The sequence below is a fragment of the Talpa europaea genome, assembly GCF_964194135.1.
Source record: "Talpa europaea genome assembly, chromosome: 10".
Classification (NCBI taxonomy): domain Eukaryota; kingdom Metazoa; phylum Chordata; class Mammalia; order Eulipotyphla; family Talpidae; genus Talpa; species Talpa europaea.
The window spans coordinates 36,355,114-36,374,840 of NC_140077.1; positions in this window are offsets into that span (position 1 = coordinate 36,355,114).

Consider the following 19,727-nt stretch of genomic DNA (forward strand, 5'->3'; position numbering starts at 1 on the left):
AATTCACCTCTAGTTCTCCTGCCCCCATCCCCTGCAGCTCCTCCCCTCCTCCTAGTGGACCAGCTGGAACTTTCAGCCCAGCAGGTAAGACGGACCTTTCACTTGCCTCTTGCTGGCTGCCCTTCTGGGGGCAAGGATAAGTGGGCCAGATGGATTTGCGGTTGCCAGTGAGAGGGTCAGAAATGCATCTATTGGGGCCTCCCTGGTGGCACAGGGTGTTAAGGTACAGCACTATGAAGCTATCCGCAGCCACTGCAGCATGAGTTTGATCCCTGGCCAGGGAGCTACCCACATGGCACAGCAGACCTCTCCTGACTTGCCTGCTGCTCCCCTCAGCAGTGTATTTCAGTCAATCTGCCTGTTCTGCTCCCCACTTTGTCTCTGGTGAATCCTCTCACCCCCCACACCTCTGGCCTCTACCCCAGTTCTTGTGTGCATAAATAAATAAATCTTTAAAAAAATGTATCTGTTATGCTTCCTGACCTGTCCAGCCCCCCAACCTTGCCACTTGTTCCAGGCACCCCAAGGCATGTCTTACTACCCTCCTTTAGCAGATGAAGTAACTGAGGCTCAGAGAGGGTGAGTAACTTGTCCAGAGTGTCCCAGCTAGGAAGTGTGAGGTCCCTAGGGCTCAAGGAACTAGGATGACTAGTGACCTCCAAGCCCCAGGCTCTTGGTGAGATGCTTTGAGTGGGTGGGGTTTGGCAGGTGAGCCACCCTGAAGTGTGGTTGGGCCCATGGGTGTCTGACTCTGCCCTCTCCATTTGGCCTCCAGTTGGTCTCTCTCGGGGTGGGGGGGCTGCCTCTCCTGGGGTGGGCTGCACGGGGAGCCTGGGAAGCCTGGGGGCATGGGCATCCATGTTTAGAGCCCCTCTGGGGGATTTTAATTTCTGTGAAAAGCCCATCTTCACATAAAAAGCAAACAAACAATGGCACACCAAACCTTTGTTGTCACGTTTTTCTTTTTTATGTGTTTGTTTTGATGCAAATCATTTGGCAGGGATGCAGTCCAGGGAATTCAGAGCAGAGATGGTAGATTTTGAAATTCAACTATGGGGCCCTTGAGGACCAGTTGGGGCCCCACCATCTAACTTGGCATGCTGCTCACCCCAATGTCTGGCCTCTCAGCTTTTGCTTAAGCTTTTACCAACTGGAACACACTCCCCTGCACTTCTCAGCTTATAAGTCCCTTGATGCCCATGCCAAGCCAAGTGTCCCTGTACTTGCTTCTCTTCTCGGTTCCTGATACCTGCTCACTCTGGCTGCCTGTCCTTGTCTGGGCCCCTGGGACATGTGCATATCCAGTCTCTCAATTACAATGTAATTCTGCCCCAGGGGCAGGTCCAGTCCTCAGCCACACAGAGGGCATGGCCTCTAGAGTCTCATTAGAGGAAATCCCAGTGCAAGGGGTAAAGAGTGGCCAGTGATTTCCCCAGGACCCAAGGGTTTCAATGCTAAACTGGCACAGTCTTGTCAGCCTAGCTAAAGCCACTTGCTCAGGGCTGCAGAGCTCATGACCCTGGACCTCCTGATTCCCGGGCCAGTACCATGTAAGTTCTGATGCCATCATCATGAACAACCAGCACCTTCATTTAGGGGAGAGAGATGCTGAAGCACTAGGGGGCAGAGACTGGCCCAAGGTCATGGGTCATTCTGCTGCAGAGCTAGACACAGACATCCCCAGACTCTGAGCATCTGGCTGCTTCCCCAGTGCAGGCCCATTACTTCTCTCTGAGCTACCTGGGGAGGCGGACATAGCCCAGAACTGATCAGACACCCAAAAAGAAAAGTCTGCCCAAGCAGAGCCTTGCAACGCCTGTGCCAGTTTTGGTGCCATCCTGGGCCACCTCAGATTTTGACCTTGAGCTCAGCAGTTGCAAGAGGGCTGAGCCCCTGATAACCTGCACCCCCCCCCCCAACTCCTGAGCCCAGATCAGCAGAGCTCCCTTATCAGATCTCCGTTGCACTCTCGTCTGTTCTCTTCTGCCAGGCCTCCGCCCCCACCCTCCGGTAGCCCTTTCCTCTCTGAAGCGATGCTTCTTTTCCTGTTACCAGCATACCCAGCATGTGGAGATGTAGGTTTCTGCTACTTTAAAAAAGTTTCCTTTCAGCAAAGGGGGTGAGGGGGTGTTTACTGGGCCTGCAAAGTCCCGCTGTGGGTTGCCACTGAGAAAGCAGGTGGAGGGGGTGCCTGCAGGGGCTGTACCCACAACCTTGAGGCTCTGGATTCTGTGTAAGGTAAGGGATGTGGAATAAACCATGGGCTGCGCCTGGCAGCACCCTCTGTCCACACCCCCGAGGGAACCTACCAGGTAGGCCAGAGGTTGGATTACTCACTTCCCGCAGGAGGCAGCTAAAGCACAGCAAAAGTGCCTGGGGCCCAAACTCTGGATTTGTGGTGTGGGCTCTCCCCCCAGAGCTGTTATTCAACCTCCATTTTATACCTGCCATTTTTCTCTACCCACACACGGTTCAGGCTCTCTCTGGCCAAAGGACACAACTTCCTGGGCATGTGACCCCTTTGTGGCTAGGGTATCACTACTCTCACCATTCTAACTACTCAACAGGGCTAGGTTTGAATTTTAAGTCCTCCTGCTGTGTGCTCTTCAGCAGGTCACTTAGCCTCTCTGAGCATCAGATAGCTTAACCATCAAGTGAGATGCTGGAGAAGTTTCTGAGAGTCTGGTGGACTATGAAGACTGTCAGGGAAGGGACTAGGGCTTCTATATGCTTTACACAGGGCTTAAGAAGTTTCAGTTATCATTCAAGTTGGGAAATCTAGCTGAGGTGATGGGGAGCTACTGAGGGTGGATAAGCAAGGGAACACCATGATCATGTTCCAGAATGATCATGTAGGCAGAGTAGAAGAGGGTGAAAGGGAATAGGTAGAGGCTGGGAGATAACAAAAGGGCCTTTTAACTCCCTTTACAGAAAAATAAGGTGTCCCCATCCCCATCAACCAGGAACAAGAACCATGGTGGTCAGTCCATCCCACCTGGCCAGACCCCAGGACAGACTCCCTGGCTTGGCCTCTTTCCACTGTCAGCTGCCATGCCCTTGGGAGGAGGAACTGGGGGGGTCCTAAGGTGTTCTCAACTTCAGGCCATGCCAGCAGCCAGGTGTGAGATGGGGTGTCCTCCTCTTCCCAAGCCCAGGGCAGCTGGGCATCCCTGAGAAATGATGGTAATGCAGGCCCATCTGACAACCGTGCCTTCTATCTCTTACTGACTTTCAAGCCTCCCGACCACCCTCCACTCCAGCCCTTGAGACCACTCCCTCCAGCTCCTCACCTCATGGGTGAAGAAATGTCTGTCAGAACACAGTAGTGGCTGCACCTGCCATCCACCCTTGCACCTCCAAACTCTCCTACACCCAGAACAAAGGAGGGGAGCTCCTGAGGCCAGAGAACTGGGTGGGGATTCTCCTTTTGTGAAGGAAGCAACTTTTTAATGAAGTGCTTCATGACCCCTGACCTGTTTCTTCACGTATCAGAGGCATTCTTGAGATGAATCACCCACCATATCTTACTGGGGTTCCCTTGGGATACCCCACGGCTTAGCATAGTGGTCACTGAGGAAACTTTGTTTCTTTCTTTTCTCCCAAGTTCTCTGATGAAGGGTGTGGAGAGTGGGGCCAACTTGTCTCCATCTGCTCAGGCAATTATAACAAGTCAACATATCAGGGGGGCATATCAACAGAGACAGTTATTTCTCAGCTCTGGAGACTGGAAGCCCTAGTGCCAGCAGTGCTTCCTGGCCCTCGACAGGCGTCTTCTTGCTGTGTCCTCACCTGGTAAGAGGGCAAAAGCATTCTTGGGGCCCCTAACGAGATTATCTCCTCAAAAGGCCTGGCATCCTAATGCCATCACCCCAGGAGTAGCATTTAAGACACACATTTTGGACCATAGCAACCTTGTTCTTGCAAAGTTTCTTTCTTTCTTTCTTTTTTTTTTTTTTTAAAGATTTATGTATGCATATAAGAGCTGGGGTATAGGCCAGAGGTGCAGGGGTTCACCAGAGACAGTGAGGATTCACCAGAGAGGATTCACCAGAGACAGAGTGGGGAACAGAACAGGCAGAATTTCACAGTCCCACTGTGTCCATTTCTCAGACAGGCAAACCAAGCATGAGAGTGAAGGCTCCTTGCTGGTATGCGGATGCTGACTCCCTGGGAGTTCCATTAAGAGGGAAATTCTCTCTCTGTGGCATCCACAGCAGCCCTTCCCTGCCACTCCCACTGCCCTCGGTACGTGGCTAGTGCCCTGTATCTTGCACGGGGGGACAGTGCCCCTCCTTGCCAGCCCTGCTCCTGCGATGCTAGGCTCCTGAGCTGCCCGCATGTTCAGCCCTGGAACAAAAATACTTCTCCAATTAATTCTAATTTTAACTCTCATTAGGACCCGTATCACCTTCAAGGCTGCCAGCCAGACACTCTGGAAATGAGCCTGCCTTGCCCTCTTTCCTGGTGACAGAGGCCTCTGGAGGAGGGAAGTGGTACTAACTAGGTGCTTTGGGGACCGTGCTTTGCTGTGTGACCTTCTCTAGAGTTTTTACACTCTCTGGATCTTTCCTGCACCATCTGCAGTGCCTGTTTTCGTGGATTACAAGGATCAAGAGCTCTGGGTGCAGGGGTCAGAAGCCCTTCTCTGGGTCAGCACCAGGCAGGCACCTTCTGTGTGGTTTCAGTGTAGCCTCACAGCTCTGCCAGGTATTAGACAGAATGGCCTCCGTGGACCCACTGAGGGGGGTTCTGTGCAGAAGTTCTTTTACAGATATCATGCTTGTTATTCCCCTGATGACCAGGCCTTTATTTTTCTTTACCTGAGTGGTTTGGGGGTTGTAGTAGAAACTGCCCCAAGTCCAGACTCTTTCTCACAAGAGGCTGCAAGGTGATGTGGAGGGCCTTTGAGGGCAAGGCCCTAGGAAGGGTTGTCCTCTGAGGACTGGGAGCAGAGGTCTGCTCAGCGGGCCTGGCCTGGGTGTGACCATATCTCGGCACACCTGGGAGGAGGGTCCTGTGCCTGCTCCAGCCTCATGCCCAGCAGAGCAGGACACCATTGGCATCAGGGGCTGCACCATCTCCAAGTAGGAGGTTGTCTGCCGTGGCCAAGACAGAGTGGAGATTGAAGGCCAGGAGCATGAGTCTTTTCCTTCCTGAGGTTGAGGAGAGAAAGCCTGATGATGGTGGAGGCTGGATGTACAGAATTTAGTTTCCTGAGAGAAAAATCCAGAATGTGATATTTTTTGCAGCTGTAAATTTTGATATACCATCATGTCCTGGGAATAGTCCTATTATTCCCACTGGACAGGAAACTGAGGCTCAGAGAGTTTGTGATTATCCAAAGCATCTCTCCTGGAACTGGCAGATCAGGGTCCAGAACCCAGCTTGTTGGCGTCACAACTGCTGCAGTTTTTCGCCTTTTTGATGCTTTCTTGACCAACAAGGCCTCCCTACTGTGGGGGTGGAGGGGAGCTAGGTGGGACAAGGTGAGTGACACAGCTAGGAGGTGAGGGAGAACTCCAAGCCCAGGTTCTGAGACACCAGGGTGCCCCTCTCTTAGTCCTAACTGCCCACAGTCCCTCCAGTATCCCTCCTTCACCACCCATGCTGGGCACCTAGCCTCTGCTCTCAGCATGGAGAGCAGAGATGGGTATGAAATTTCCCTTGTGGGAAGGCTCTATGATTTAAATTTTTGTAATAGATATGGAACTATTTATATTTTCTATTAATTTTGGTACTTTGTGTTTTTCAAGGAATTTGGTTATTTAATTTAAGTTGCCAAAGTTATCTCAAAGTTGGTCATAATATTATTTTGTTTTCTTTTTGATATCTGTAAGGTTTATAGTGAGGAAATCACTTAGATTTATATGAATAATTTGTTTTATTTTCTTTGATCAATCTAATGGAAGGTTTATTGATTTTTATTGACATTTTCAAAGGCATAAGCTATTGGTTTCACTAGGTTTTAAGTAGGCCCATTTTCTAGTCCACTGATTTTTGTTCTATATTTTTCCTTCCTTCTACTTATTTTGGGTTTTTTTTCCAATTTTTTTTTTTGAAACTTCCTTAGGAGAATCAATGTGTGTCAGAAGTTGCCAAGGACACCTCCATGTTGAATGATTTTCTAGGATCACTTATAGGAGTCACTGTACAGTCATACTCATTGTTAAGATATTCTAGAAAAAGGTACAAATCAAAACTGCAAAAAGTAACTTGGTGTGAGTTTGAGGGAAACCAGGCACAAACTTCCAAGAATCTGTTTACACTGGCATTACATGACTTAGTCCTTCCACAAATGAGTTGTGCCAACACCTGACATTAGAGACTCGGTGCCCAGTGAATTTCCTGGGAGTTCATCATGTAGGCATCTTCTGCCTGGCACATACCGGCATTCCGAGACTACCAGAAGGAAAGCTGTATTAAACACGCACCATACTGTTTACATGAACCATTTAGGTACAATAGCTACTTTTTCAGGGAGTGATGGGAACCCTCTTGAAATGTAAGTTCACAGCTACCAGTCAAAGGTCAACTTTGTAAACAGGCTTTCTAAAGCTAGGTTCAGGCCTTCTTTTCTGCACAATGTTTTAAGATTGTTGTTTTATCTAATAAAAGCAGTTAAATCTATGTATTTCTTATCAGTTACTTTTTTAGCTGCAGCCTAAAAATATAGCTATATTGTTTTTATTTTTCCATTTTGTTCAAAAATATTTTCTAATTTCCCTGGATATTTGTTCTCCTATCTCCAAGTTCATGACTTTTTTTTTTTTGTCTATAGTGTCTTATCTGTTATTAATTACTTCCTGTGAAATTTTCATCTCATATATTGTATTTTTCAGTTCTAGAAGTTCTATTTGTTTCTTTTTTATGATTTCCATTGAGCTCTTCATTTTGTTTTCTTTTAATTCTTTGAATATTTTTAGAATAACGACTTTAGTGTCTTTATTAATTCCATAATTTCTTTATCTAAGTCTGTTTCTATTGAGTTATTTTTTTTTCCAGTTGTGGCTTAATTTTCCTGCTTTTCAGCCTATCTGGTAGGTTCTATTTGGATTCAGGACATTGTGCTAGTCCATTGTTCAGTGTTTGGATTTGTTATCTTTTTTGAAAGTATTAAAGATATTGCTTTGACAGGTAGTTGTGGATCAAGTCAATCCTTTTGAAGCTCATTTTTAAGCTTTGTTAAATTGATCAACAAAATCTTTTTATTCTGAATGTTTGGAATGTCATCTCTCAGCTCTGTGAGCTCTGCTAGTTGTTAGTCTCCTAATTCCTTGGTACTAATTTTTTTTCCTGATATTTGGTCTTTGCTGGTCTCACTGAGTCTCTTCCTAGACATACACATCTTATAATTCTTTCTAAGGCTCAAGACAACCCCTATGCAGATTTCTGAAATTTCCTCTGCCCAGCTCCTTCCCATCAGGTTCTCTGCTCAGAACTTGCACAAGCCGTAGCCTCCCTGAGCTCCAAACTCCGTCTCATCAGCGCAGTGAGACTGCTGGGCTCCACTTGGGTTTTCTCTGTGTTCAGTGGCATGGAACGTGTATCCAATTAGAATACCCAGACAATCTCAGAGCTTACTTCATCTGCTTCTCTACTCAGGGATCAAAGCACTTCGATGTGCAAATGGTGTGTCTATAGTAGTTCAGTTGCTTTTTCTTTTTTCCTCCTTTTAAAAATGATGAGAGGGCTAGTCTGCTACCAGTTACTCTGTCAGGCGGACATCGTTGATTCCCACTTCATGGAAACCATCGCTGATGTTCAATTCCTGCTGAGGAGCCCAGTAGGTGAATGAAGGGCGAAGGTGGGAACCCCTGTTGAAGCCAGGTTTTGATGGGGATTGGAGAAGGGAAACTGATGACATTTTCTTAAGATTATTTACTCTGTGCCAACTGTTGTACTAAGGTATTAGTAAACAGGTTCGGCATACCATTCCCCTCCCACCCTCCAGACAACTGTTTAGATGATGAGAAAAATAGTGCACCAAGGAGATAAGTGCTGGGGCAAAGGAAAAGCAAGAAAATGTGGCAGAAGGGGAGGGAAGGGGACGGAGGAGAACAAAGGTGCTGAGTGGTAGATGGTAGGTGCTGTAGGTGGGACTGACAAGGCTTCCCTGAAGAAGCCAAGGACTGAAGGAGGCAATGTCTGCTGGGCCGTGGAGGAGAGAGGGGTGTGTCTGGCAGAAGGGACATGTGAACACAGCCTGTTGGAGGCGTAGGGCCAGTGTGAATGTGGGGTATGGTTGGATTTGAGCTGGAGAGAGTCCTGAGACAGACGGGGAGGGTCCACAGGTCATATCCTTGAGCTTGGTTTTTACTCAAAAAGCAGTGGGATCCATTGAAGGGCTTTTAAGTTGCAAAGTGATATAGTTAGGGTCTATCTATTTCAGAGTGAAGAAAGGTTTGGGTGTCAAAGTGCAGTAGAAATAGCAATGGGGAGGGTGTTTTAAGTATCACAGGGAAGGGAAGTATCACCACAGGAAGGTGGTGACCTAGGCAAGGGCACTGGAAAGAATTTATTTCAGAGCAACTTAGAGGTAGATGTAGCAGGGTCTGGTGACTGATTTTATGTGGGGAGGGTGACAGAATGAAATTAGACACAATCCCAGGTTTGGGCAATGGAATAGAAGGAAGTGCCAATCCCTGGAAGACAAATAAGGAGGGGGCAGAAGGTATAGCAATGATGGGTAAATTTGGGCATTGTTGAGGTTAAAGTGCCTTGGGACCTCCAGATGGAAAGAAAGAAAGCAGTTGGACATTTTGTCCTGGAGAGGGAATCTTGATTGACAAGATTCAGATACATCACAAAATAGAGATTTGGGAGGTGCTAGCATATATGAGTGGATGAGCTTGATGGAAATGAGTGAAGAACAGGGTGAGGAGAGAGCTCACGGGAGAGACTTGAGGAACACCAGGATTTAAAGAGGAGGACAAGAGATATACAAGCAAGACCGAAGAATATGGCATGGAAAAGAGAGGGGAAGAGTGAGGAGTGAGGCGAGGAGCCAGGAGTGTGAAGGAGAGGCAGTGGGCACCGGAAGGCTTGCTGTCCAAGAGTCAAGTCAGATGAGCTCCAGGCCCCCAGGATGGCGCTTTCCTGGGCCCTTGGAGATGACCGTTCAGGAAGAACAAAAGCCAGAACCCTGACTGGTGAGGAGTGGGAGAAGGAGAGACTGTTTGGATGCGCTTCTCTGTCTTGCAGTTTGGCTGTGAGCAGGGGATCCAGCAAAGGCTGGAGCTGGTTAGGACACAGGATGAGGCCTGGATCCCGTTAAGAGTGTCTGTGAAGCAATCAGCAGAGAGGGGTGTTCTATTGCTGGTAACAAACCACCCAGGGGGTGAGAGGATTCACCAGAGACAGAGTGGGAAGCAGAACAGGTGCAACTACTGAAATACACTGCTGAAGGGAGCAGCGGGTAAGAAGGAGAGGTCTGCTGCACCACGTCGGTAGCTCCCTGGCTGGGAATTGAACTTGTGATTCAGTGGCTGCTGATAGCTTCATTGTGCTGAGACTTAACCCCTTGCTCCACCAGGGAGGCCCCAAAACAACCTTTTATTATCTCTCACAATTCCTGGAGGGCTGGGCTCAGCTAGTTCACAGGAGGCTGCAGTCACCTGTCAGTTGAACTAGAACATCAGCTGACTGGGGTTGGCTGTTAGCAGGGGTTGGGGATCAAACCGTCTTAGTTTTCCTCCATGTGGCCTTTCTACCCAGATGGGGCTTCTCTCAGCATAGCATCTGGAGTCCAGAAGGGAGTATTCAAACTGACCAAAGCAGAAGCTGCAGATGTCGTAAGACCCAGTCTTGATGCTACGTAGTGTTACTTCCACTGCATTCTATGGTTCAAGGAAATCACAGTCAACCCTGATTCAAAGGGTGGAGACATGATCTCCATCTCTTGAAGGAGGAGCTGTGAAGAACATGGGAAATCTTTAAGGGAATATAGGAGAAGGTGAGCCTACAAGAGAATAATTGTATAGATCCATTAAAAGGGTGGCGGGACTTGGGGCCCAGGGCTCATGTAGTGGGGTTAGTTTTAGAGAGAAGGGCTTGCAATGGGGTTCTGGGATGTTGGGGTCATCTTGTATTTTACCAAGATGATCTGAGCAGTCAACTCAATGGCCCTGGGAGGTCATTTGAAGTCAGTGTTTTTATACCTAATTTATAGGTGAAGCAACTGAGGCTCAGCTAATCAGTCAGTCCCTCCCTCCTTCCCCATACCCCACCCTCACCTTCCTGAGTGTGTGAATCTCTGTGCTGATTTCTTGTACATAAAAGATGTTTGCTTTTCTCTATCTCAGGAGCATGTAAATGTTATAATAACTCCACAGAAGAGAGAAACCATAATGAACTCTGAGTGACATTCTTTTTTTTTTTTTTTTTAAAGATTTATTTATTTATGCATACACGAGCTGGGGTACAGGCCAGATGTGTGGGAAGGTGAGAGGATTCACAGAGACAGATTCACTAGACAGAATCCTGTTCTGGATTCACCGGAACCGGCAGACTGACGAAATACACTGGTGAGGGAGCAGTGGGCGAGACAGGAGAGGTCTGCCACGCCTTGTGGGACCCTTGCTGGCAGGCCGGGATTGAACTGGTGCTGCAGAGGCTGCAGGCAGCTTCACAGTGGGGTGCTCAACTGCCTGCGCCATGAGGGGAGGCCCTGAGTGACATCCTTATCACATGAGAGGGGGGTCAGGGATTTTGGGGCACCAGTTCAGGCCCTGGAAGCCTGGGTGGTTGTGGCATCCTGGGTAGGACTGGAGCCTGGGATTGTGAAGTCCAAGCCCCTCAGGCGAGAGGATGGGAGGAGAAGAGATGCTTGGCCGCAGAAGCCATGGATTGGTGACCACCATTCCTGACACCTAATGGTGCACTTGTGATATTAATAAAAATAATTTATGTCATGTGACTGCTTTTTAACTAGCTGCTTTCAAGACTTAAGACCGGGATTATAAAAGGCATGCATTTATAAATTATTAGTCCAGAGCTCATAAGCACATATACTTTGGGGAACACTTTGGTAGCACTTTAAATTAATTTATTGTCATTCATTCCAGCTGTCCGTGATGTAAACCTTCAGCTATAAATTTGTACCATCATCTGACACACCATTAACTAAGGTGCTGCCCGAGCCAGAGCATATAATAAAACATTCGAATACAATTTCTGTAGGGACGTATGCTTCCCTCTTCGCTTCTTTTTTCCTCTCCTCTCCTCCCTTCCCCTTTCCTTCCCTCTCCTATTGATAACATGGAGAGAAGGCAGGTACTTGAGAATTGTGTTGCAAAGGAAGCAGGGTAGGGAAGGTCTACTCTGCCCCACGGGCCTCCACAGAGTTTGTGGGATTTCATTTCATTGTGCAAATGGGACATCAGAGATCCAGAGAGGGCATGGTCTCATCTAAGGCCATACAGCCAGCTAAAACCATGACCTCAGTTCTACCTCAAGGCCTTGGTAGACAGGCTGGGTCTACACTCCTGAGAACTTTAGCACCTCTCAGGACTCAGAATAAAGCCAGGGACAGGATCTAAGGTTTCCTTGAGAGGAGTTTCTGGTGGGGCTATCAGGAAAGGATTTTGGGAATATGGGCAAAGCGAAGAGGGGGACAGATAGAGGGATTAATACCACCATCACTGCCCTTAAACACCAGAAAGGTAGAGAGTAGCTTGTTTGTGGGTCCCCAGGGGCCAGAACCAACACAGAGGAAGCAGTCCCAGGCTTTCATAAGGAGGGGCTTGGTAACAGCGAGAGCTGGCTGAGCTTGGAGCGAGTTCCCTCTCACTAGAGGAATATAACTGGAGGACTTGGGGGACATGGAAGTGTATAGTTCCCTAATTCTGCTGTAAAAGCACCATAAAAGGTATGACTTAAAACAACAAAACTTTGTTACTTTATAGTTATGGAGCTCAGAACTTCAAAATGGGTCTCCCGGGCTAAAGTGAAGGTATGGGAAGGGGGCTACTTGTTCTAGAGACCCCAAGGGAGGATCCAGTTCTCTTTCCCAGCTTCTAGAGCCTGCCTGCTTTCCTTGACTCATGGCCTCTTCTTCCGCCTTCAAGGCCAACAATGCAGGCTGTGCCCCTCCCACCTGCCACCTCCCTCTTCTCTCTTCTGCCTCATTCTTGGCCTGGCTCTACTGGGTCAAGGTCAGCTGATTTGCAACCATAGTTCCATCTGCAACCTGGCCCCACCCCCAGTGTAACCTAACAGAAGCCTATGTTCCAGGGACAAGGGTGTGGACACCTTGGGAGGGGGGAAGTGGGGGTAATGTTCTGCCTGCCATGTATGGGGATAAGACCTCAGAGGTCTCCCCCACACAGAGCGATCTTTTTTATCTAGAACTGGGGCACATTTTATTGCTTTTTTTAAAAGCAAAAATGAGGTATAGTGAAGGAAAGGGAAGGAGAAAGAAGAGGCAGGGCTTGGGAGTAGAACAGAAGGAGCGAAAAATGGAGCAGGAGGAGAAGTAGCAGAAGAAAGTGGAGGATGAGGATGAGGATGGAAAATTGTATTACAACCTGTGAGAAGACTTCAGGCTGTGTGCTGTCTATGAGGTCAGCGGCTGAGCTTTAGGAGATTTGAACTTCAATTTCCGTCTTGCTGCAGGACAGTTATATGACCATAGACCAGTCTGTTTCCTGCTCTCACCAACTTTAGCTTCTTCATAGGTAAAATGAGGTCCCTCTGGTCCTGGCCTTTGATTATTATCCAAATTACCCATCCGATGGGTGACATCGAGGGATACCACACTGAGGCCTGGCCACTACGGTGGGAAGTTCCAGAGGGCTGCCTGGCAGGAGCGAACACCCTCTCCCAGTGGTCACTTGGCCATTTCTGCTCCTTGAAAGGGGGATTGAGAAGTCCGAAGGTTCTCAGACTCCACAGCCTGCAGACACATGACCACACCTTAAATATAAGGGTCTGTATATTTGTTCTCCTCCATCTGAGTTAAGGGGAGGTCTTTTGTCCCCCTCCCTAGTTTCCCCCTACCACCAACTTGAGCTTCTTTCCCATAAGCCCTAACCACTGGGATCTAGTCCTGGGAGAGTTTGGTGGCAGCCTGGAAGGAGGCCTGAGAGAGGCTGGCCATTCTCTGCTGACAGTCATGGCACTGATCTCTTGCTCACTGAAGGGCAGGGCTTGGGCCTTCCTAGACCTTCCTAGAACCTCATCTGTCTACCTCTCTCATTTCTCTTAACTCCTACAGATGAGATCCTTATCTTGGATAACAGCAGTACTTACCTCAAGGGCTTTGGATAAGGCAGAGAGACATCACTCTGAATGGCTCAGAGGCACGGTGTCTGGCCTGCAACAGAAAATCAGTGGTGGGTCATGGCTTAATTGCTCATGCCAGCCTGGAGTGGACCCTCAGAGAACCATAGACTGTAATGTCCCAGGGGCAGATCTGTGTCTAGCTGACCTCCTCAGCAGCTAGACCTTCAGCTCGACACTTAGTAGGCACAAAATCAGGTGCTGGGGTGAATGGTTGCATCAAGGGAGAGGTGAGGGAGTGAGCACTCAGCTGGGAGTTCATTCACTCAGCAAGCAGGCTCAGCACCACCTCTGTGCCAGGCCAGGACGGGGGAGCTGCCTCATGCTCTGCCCTCCAGGCACTCACTGGGTGGCTTCCACTTTCGTGTGCCACTGTGGGAGGTATGCAGATCACGGACAGCAGAGTAGAGACCTAGGCTGGGATGGAAGCACCTGCGATCCTTGACTCCCTGGCACCCATTCTGTGCTGGTACTTGGGTCTCTTGTCTCTGACCAGACCTAGAAGAGCCAAGGACCAGTTCTAATCAATTATCTGCTACCTGTTCTGAGAATAGGGCTGCTGGCTAGATAAATCCCAAGGGAAGGGCAGGGGTGCAGGAAATAGGGTGCAGAGCCCACCTCCCATCTGGGGCCCCCCTCCCACTCTCACATACACTATTGTGTGATTTTTGGGCACACCTATTGACTCCTCAACCATGCACACAGCCCCACACTCTCACAAGGCCTTTGTACGTGCACCCTCATGCACTTGAAACACAGTCACACCTGGACTCTCCCACAGCATGACCCTATACACATACCTTTCTACACCCACAGGTTTGCATGCATGCTGTGTGGACAACAGCCCCAGCATCTGCCACCAAGCCTGCTACCTTCCACACGCCCTGCCTACCTCCACACTTCTGCCCCATATCTTGACAATCACACACACCTCTCTATACCTGCCTTGTTGGCACCCATGCTGAGGTCTTTCCCTGTGGCCCCCAAGATGTAGAGGACACAAGTATGAACTGGTCTTATGGGGTTTCAAGCAGATGGACTATTATCTGGAGCTGGTTGGTTTGGTCTGAATCTTCTGACTGTGCCACCAGGAGACTAGAATTGACCTCAAGGTTCTTTATTCACTAGCCCTGTGGGACCTTGGATAAGTGCCTCTCCCAAACTGCAGTGTCCTCATCCATGAGATGGGTGTTTCCAGGATCCAGTCATAGAAGTGAAAATGTTTCATGAACACATTCTGTCACTTGTTGATCATCAAGGTCCTCTGGAACACAGGAAGCCCCACAAGGTGTTTGTGACTGCTAGTGACCAGGAAAAGCTGACTTGATCCTGGTCAACTTGAGGGGATGATACCATCACTCCCAACCTATGATTCCAGACTACTGAAGCCCAGGGTCCAGCTTCTCATCCAGACTGCTTGGCAGCAAGTCTGTCCAGGCCCTCGGCTCCCCCACAGCCACATCTGACCACCTCTCTTGTCCATACCCATGTTTTCCTCTGCCCAAGACTTTGGGTACAAGTTTCCACTCAAGGCATCGACAGCAGAGGAGGACGTCATGCCTCATGGGGTCCCAGGAGAGCTCTGAGGAGCCGAGGTCCATGGCAGCCAGGTGGGCGGTGGCGAGACTCGGGATGGGTGTGTATGTGGTGTGGGAGCTTGCCCGTGGGTGTTGGGAAATGTGAGGGGAGTGGGAGTGTTGGTGGGTGTCAGGGAGTGTGTGTGGGGTGTAGGGACTTAGCCCATGTACATGTGTGAAGATCAGGGATGCACCTGTGCTATCTGGAAGCGAAACTGTGGGTGTGGGTGTGCTCTGTGGGTCGATGTGTTTTTTGGTGTCTGAGGGGAACAATGTGACATGCATGTGTGTGCAGCTGAGTGTGTATAGCCTTCTGAGTATGCACTGTGTGGGGGATGGGTAGGGCTCCTGTGGTGCTAGAAATGTGGGTGTGGAGGTGGGTGTGATTATGGTGTCCTCTGTGTGTGTGTATGTGTGTGTACATGAGTCTGGCTGGGACTGTGTATATGTGATATTTGGAGGGGCTATCAGTCTGGCTGGGAGTGTGTTGTATGTGTCTACATTTAGTGTGTCAGTCTGGCTGGGATTGTGTTGTCTGTGTGTGTGTGGTATGTGAGGGGTGTGTTTTGTGTATGATGTGTCAGTGTGTGGAGGGTGTGTGTGGCAGTTTGGCTGGGAGTGTATTGTGCGTGTGGTGTGTGTTTGTGTGTGTGTGTGTGTGTGAGAGAGAGAGAGTCTGGCTGGGAGCGTGTTGTGAGTGTGATGTGTGGGGTGTGTCAGCCTGACTAGGAGCGTGTGTTGCATGTGGCAGGCCCGTCTGCCTTGGTGGAAGTGTGGGTGTCTGGAGGGTGGCTGCGGTGCGAGTGTGGGTTTCTTTGTTGGGCATGTGAGTGTGAGTGCAGTGTGTGGTGTGAGTGTGTGTGGTGGAGTGAGGTGGGGAGGCAGTTGTGGGGGGTGTGCGGCAGGCAGGCAGCCAGGGCGCTTCCCTACTCTCCGGCACAGTGGCTGGGCTGACAGCAGGGCGGAGAAGAAAACTAGACGTCAGGGAAATCAGTCAGAGACAAATCGATTCCCTTTAGAGGTGAGAAAAAGCAGATGCTGCGGCTGCTGGTGGCCTGTTAGGCTCTGAGCCACAATCCTCCCCAGCCTAAGCCGCCCTCCCCCACTCTTCCTCCCTGCTGCCTGTGTCCCCCTCCACCGCCTTTGTTAGGGGCCCTGCTGCCGGCCGGCCTGCTGCCCAGGCTGCCTCGCATCCCTCCCCTGCAGGCCAGGGGCACAGGCCTTGCCCGAGCCAGGCCAGGGCTGTGCGTGTGTTGTATGTGCTTGTGTGTGTGGGTACATGTGGTGTGTGTGCACATCTATTCATGCTTGTGGATGTGTTTCGGGGTACATTTCTTGTTAGGGGTCTTACCTAATGCAGAGTCCCGTCACAACTTCAAAGACGATGGCCAGGACAACCTGGCAAAGATCCTCCGGGGGCAGGAGGCAGGGCTGGACCAGAATGCAGGCTGGGTACTGACAAGGGCGGGTCTTGGTTGAGACCTTCCTGCCCCCACCCCCAGGCAGGGCTTCTCTGAGCAAATCCTTCTTTTCTTCTGCCATCATCATCTGTTCAGGGACACATGCAAAAGGCGCTGCCCAGGCAGCTCTGGCCCCATCCGTCCTCCTCGTGTGCTGTGCCGGTCCCGGGCCCCTGTGCATCACTCCTACTTCCTGTATTCAGTGACAGTGACTGCCCCAAGTCCTGCTCTCTGCTGAGCTGGCCCAGATCAGCACAGTCCAGATTTAAGTGGGGACCAAAGAGCAGCCTTTGGCCTCAGCCCCATAGTGGGGTGTCTGGGGGTGCCTTGACGATAGTCATAGCTGCTGCTACTATGAGGTGGAGTCCTCACAGTCCTGGATCTTACTGACACTTCAGCTGTGGGTCCTCCCTTACTCCAGGCCTTCACTCTACCATGCCCTTTTTCATTGGGTAAAACACGCAATATAATCAAGAAACTAGAGTGAAGCTTATTTTTGTACAGAACTGGTGATTCTTCTAGATGCAGGGCTCTTTCCCCCAGTATCTCCTATTCCCCAGCCAGCCTCTGTAAGCACCCGCACCACACCGCAGAGCTGCTGAGCATTTGCTCTGGGCCAGATCCCAGACCTGCGCCAAGCATCCTGCTGGGGAGACACCATGACTCTGGCGGGGACTGACAGATGCAAAGGGCCCCCTACCAAACCTAGCCTCTTCCCTGTTCCGACTCTAACTTCCTGGGCTCCAGCCTCCTCTCCTGGGATGTGTGGGCTCTTGACTTGTGCTCGAGTCCTGTTCTTCCTCAGTACCCTGCCTTTCACCCCCAATTCCAGTGAGTGCTCCCTGAGCTCTCTATATGTCACCCTCTTGCCCACAGTGTTCTCCAGCCAGGAGGGTGGATCCCACTTCCTTTCAGAGAAGTTGGGCTTTCTGGGCGCTGCCACCTCACATTTGACCGTGAAGTGGAGGCACAGCTCAGAGATGTTAGAGGTTCATTCCAGACCACCACAATAATGCAAAAGGGTGACTACACCTGAGAGGGGGGGAGCAAATATTGTTTAAAAATGAACAATGATGTAAAAAATAAAAAAAAAGAGACTTAACATAAAAAAAATTGCAATAAAGTGAGTTACATGATTTTTTTTTGGTTTCCCAGCACCTATAAAGGTTATGTTTGCACTATACTGTAGTCTATTAAAGGTGCCACAGCATTATGTCTAAAAACACAATATACACACCTTAATTGAATGTGACACAGAGATAAGAAGTGAGCACAGGATGTTGGAAAAATGGTACCGATAGATTTGCTTGATGTGGGGTTACCACAAACCTTCAATTTGTAAAAAATGCAATCTCTGCAAGGTGCAATAAAGCAAAGCACAACCCAAGAAGTTATGCTGGTGTTAAGATGAACTGCTACAGTGAGCAGAGGGTGGAAGTGGCTGTCCCAGGGCCTTGGTTTCTGGATATATGCATCTACAGAGATGCCCTCCCCTCTGCCCTGCTCTCTGGACCCTCTCTCGGGCACGTGCTGACCATGTGCATATGTCTGTGCACTCTAGGCCTGTTCCTAGCCATGCCCTGGAATCTGGAGAATTCCCAGACTACTCACAGCTGTAGCTCTCCCATTCCTGGCTGTGTGTCCTGAGACAGGCACTAAACCTCTCTGAGACTTTTTTCCTCCCTTGCTAAGTGGATGAGGAGCCAGGTCTTGCTCTTCCTGGGGGAACCCAGAATGGGCGGCAGTTCTGAGATTGCTCAGAGGAACTGTGTGCTTTTGTTACTGGTGATCAGGGTAAGGCTCATGGAACACTTTCCAAACCCCATCCCTGGCTGAGATTCCCAGTGGTCAGAAGATGGCCGAGGCCACAGGTAGATCTACAAAAAGACTGAACCAATTTGGGGCCGAGTCCTGTTGTGGGCATTCAGCACCCAGCCTAGTGTCTGGCCCATGAGATGGTCCAAAAATGAACAAATAAGCAAAAACCTGCTGAGAGAAGGAAAGGCTGGTTCTCTGGGTGTGGACGTTGCTGGCACGTCCCTGTCTCTAGGGTGCTTGCTGTCTCACTGGGACATGCTGGGTGGGACAGGAGGGTAGGTTCTGATTCCAGCTCTGCCCCAGGTTTTGCCCTGCTCCTGGCCTTCCTATTTATCCCTCAGTAACATCAGGAGCTCTGTGACCTTGAAGACCATTTCCTGCCGGGATATTAATACCACCACTAATAATAACAGTAGCCATTGAGGCAGAAGCAGGCATGCTAATATTAGCTGCACCTGTTGAGGACATGGCACGTGCCAGTCTCCCTACATATGTTATGATGTCAGTCCTCAGAGCTCACTCCTGCGTCCTGAGCTGGGCTCATCCTCTCCATGTTGACAATGAGAGGACAGATGCTCTGTCCTTGCTCAGGGTCCCAGAGTGAGGACAGCACTCCAGGCTATTTTGGTTGGGCTCAAGGAACACAGGTACTCAGCTGACCCCAAGGAAGGCAGGACTGAATGAAAAGAGAAACAGCACGAGGATCTAGGGCCAGCCAGGTCACTGGGCAGCAGCAGGCTGGACTGGGGTGCAGAACAGGGGGGGTTCAGGGGACCTCAGCAGGGCAGGGAGATGTGCCTGAGGCTGCAGTGCCAGCCTCACCCTAAGTGGCTCCCATCTCCCTACCTCCCTGCTTCTTGTTGTTTCATGCCAACTCAACATTCCCTCTCTCCCCTCAGTGTTTGTGTTCTAGACCCCAGCCCCGAGTTCTCATGGATGCTTCTGCCTTGCAGCCTCGATGCTCCCCCTTGACTTCTGACCAGGCATTTTTTACTCCCTCTCCCCCAGCTGCCTGCCCACTCAAGGTCCACAAGCCAGGTTGTCTGTCCACCCCCTGAAGGCCCCACCCTGTCTGCCTCTGGATGGGCTGCCTCACCCTTGTGCAATCAGCTGTGGAGGAGGGGCCCTCTCCTTTCAAGTGGACCTTCTGCAACTTGGCCTCAGGACTCTGTCACTCTTACAAATTATTGAGGACCTGAAAAATTATGTCCGTTTATCTTATGGACATATACCATATTATAAATTAAAGCTGAGACATCATAAGATGTTTATTCTTTGACAACCAGAATAAACACACTCTATGTTAACCTAATAGATTTTTCATAAAGAATTACTTTTTTTAACATGAAGGAATTAAGAGTGACATCACTTTCTGTTTGTTGCAAGTCTCTTTAATAATCCACTGAAGAGAAGGCACTGGGTTCTCCTGTCTGCTACTGCAGTCAATCTTTGGGAGCCTTTGGAAAACCCCACTGCACATTCCTAAGAGGGTATGTAAGGCAGGTAATGCCTCTAACCTGACAGAGTCTGTGTCTTAGAAGGTTTCTGGTGCAGCCCCTGCAGGGACTTGGGTTGTACCCTGGAACCCCCTGAG